Source organism: Gavialis gangeticus, unplaced genomic scaffold, assembly GCF_001723915.1.
Source record: "Gavialis gangeticus isolate Ggan-Ray unplaced genomic scaffold, GavGan_comp1, whole genome shotgun sequence".
NCBI classification, from domain to species: Eukaryota; Metazoa; Chordata; order Crocodylia; family Gavialidae; genus Gavialis; species Gavialis gangeticus.
The window spans coordinates 52,759,527-52,762,564 of record NW_017728996.1 but is presented as its reverse complement, the minus strand read 5'-3'; positions in this window follow the sequence as shown (position 1 = coordinate 52,762,564).

The following is a 3,038-nucleotide window of genomic DNA, read 5'->3' as shown; positions in this document are numbered from 1 at the left end:
CAGATCACCCCGACCTTGCGCTTTTCCAGGTTGAAGAGTCCCATGGCTCTCAGCCTCTCCTTGTAAGGTCTGTTTTCCTGACCTCTGATCATGCATGTGGCTCTTCTCTGGACTCTCTCAAGCTTCTCCATATCCTTTTTGAATTGCAGAGCCCAAAACTGGACACAGTAGTCCAGCTGCGGCCTCACCAAGGCCGAGTACAAGGGGAGAATGACATCCTGGGATTTGCTTGAGAAGCATCTATGGATGCAAGCCAGGGTGTTGCTCACTTTACTGGCCGCAGCATCACATTGAAAGCTCATGTTCATCTTGTGGTCAATCATGACTCTCAAGTCCTTCTCGTCCATAGTGCTAGCCAGCATAGCACTGTCGAGCCTATAAGGATGCTGCAGGTTTTTCCTCCCAAGGTGGAGAACCTTGCATTTTTCAGTGTTAAACACCATCAGGTTCTCATCCGCCCATTTGCTGAGCCTGTCCAGGTCAGCCTGGATTGCTCTTCTGTCCTCAGGTGTGGATGCTTTACCCCAGAGTTTGGTGTCATCAGTGAACTTGACCAGTCAGCTTCTAATACCAACGTCCACATCATTAATGAAGATCTTGAATAGTGTTGGCCCAAGGAGAGAGCCTTGGGGGACCCCACTGGTTGCAGGGCACCATGATGATTGACTTCCATCAACCACCACCCTCTGGGTCTGACCATGGAGCCAATTTCCCAGCCAGTGGATCGTGGTGAAGCCAAGGCCACAGTTAGCCAGGAGTCTTGTTGGATTCCTTAGCAGTTTGCTATGTTTTGTACAAGCACTGGCACATGCCACAAACCTAGGGAATAACAACAACAATAAAGCAACAATGATGATGATGGTGAGGAAGGAAGGAAGGCAGGCAATTTGCCAACTATAGCATCACCTGTCTGCAGACAGCCAAGTGCCAGACAGCCATGAGTGAGCAGTGCCTCAGACCACATCATAGTCCTGATGGAGAAACAGACACAGAGAGAAAGGAACTTGTCCAAGGCCACAGAGCTATTACCTGGCTGAACTGCAGCACAGAGCTGCATCTCCTACAGCCTGAGCTTGTGCTTGAGGTATGAGACCATCCTCCCCCTTTGCTGCAAATGAATATTCAGGTGGATATGACACAGCTAGCTTGGGAATTCACAGCATATGCTGGGGCCAGGAGTTGCTTCATCTATTTAGTGTCCATCTGTTCATAGCCCACATAAATCCTTCAACGCTAGGACTCTGAAGGAGCGATGTACCTCCTCCTCATGAATTGCCCTGGGTAAGGAAACAAGGATACAACTTCTGGACACCGTGGAGCCCCCCTTCCCTTCATCTGTGGCTCCATCCCACTCCAACCCATGTCCCACCCCTCCTAATGTACACACTGGCACTTTGAAGATGTTCCTCCACTCTTGGGGGAAGCCACGGTCCCTTTTCCTACCCTTCCCATCGGCAGCTGGTGTGCCCTTTAACACTGCTTTAGGCTCCATGTCTGGAGCTGCCCATTCCCCTCAGCTCTGCTTTGGGTTCCTGTCATCTTCATGGTAGGCCTGAGAAGCAAGGGAAGGCAGGGCTCTCTGGCTTGGTGAAGAGGAGTAAAAACCAGTTGTTCCCTCAAGCCATGAAGCCTTGTGCCCTCCCCTAGGCTTCGGCACAACCATGGCTCTGCCAGGACTGAAATTACAGTAAGGGAGTCAGCTCAGCCCTTCACTGCCCTGCACATTTACACTGCAGGGGCTGCAACTCAGGCAGCCACGCCTGAGTGAGCTTTAAACCAACTAGTTCAGGGGCTGCTAGGGTAGCCAGGGCAGTATAGAGCTTAGCTTGGGATGAAACCTTGCTCAGGAGCCTGGGTGAGTGTTTTGGTGGCAAGACTGTGCTGGGCATCCTGCATCCAGAGTTATACTGTGTGTGGTACCCCAGCAAGCCAGGGTAAAGGGAGCTCGGGTTCAGTGACACAAGCTGCACTTGTCTGCATTACACTGCATGCCATTGTTCCCTACCGAAACCCATCAAGAGGCCCCAGGAACCTGACAGTATGGAACAAGGCCCGTGATGTCTCAGTACATGTCCTTAGGGAACATGCATTGCTTTAGTGGTGTCGTGTGTGCGTGCATGCATGTCTGTGCGTGCGTGTGTGCATGCGTGTGTGTGTGTGTGTGTGTGTGTAGAGGTTGCAGAGTGTGTGACTGACATCAGACATCTCTACCTGGAGACCAGCATGAGTTGGTGGTGTGGACACTATGCCAGGAACACACAAACTCACCTTTCCTTGATGATCCTCCATCTCTCTATCTGGAAAATGGAGACCATGGTGCCTTTATGAGATGCTCAGGTACTAAATATTATCACAACAGACAAGCTCTTATTATGACTCAGGGCAGAAGAGCTCATCATAGTGAGTCCCAGACAGTCACCAACCAAAGTAATGTAGTGGGTGGTGCAGGCCCATAGCCAGACCCACAAGCTCATTGTTCTTTCATAGAGATCAGTCCCAGAGCTCTGCTTTCTGAGAAAACCATCCTTGGCTGCAGCTGGAGGTGGTGCTACACCTGGCTGTTTCATTTTTTGCCCTCCAACCTGTGCAGCTGTTGGAGAAGGGAAGATACACAATATTTCTGGAGTCCCTATGAGACAAATACCTGACCCTCAGCCAGTGAGGAACACAGGCCTCTGCCTCACACAACTCGGCTTGAAGAGTTACTTCAGTTGTATGGTGCCCCCATGTCCACACACAGCTGCCGACATTGCAGCCCCTTGCCTCACATGGAGATGTCTGTTCATCTACTTTCATGCTCAGGAGCATCCAAGGGTTTCCTTGGTACTTTGCTCCCCAGGTGCCTATTGTTTCCCAGCATGCTAGCTGGTGGGCCACATATTTCCCACTGCTGCTTAAGCTGAACCTACCTCGTGACTAAAGCAGCAGCCAGACTCCAGGGCTGCTTGCTGGGCACCTTTCACCAAGCACTGAATGCATTTGTTTCAAGATCTGCATTGCTAATCTGAAATGGTTAGCCTAAGGGGGGCTGGAGGAGT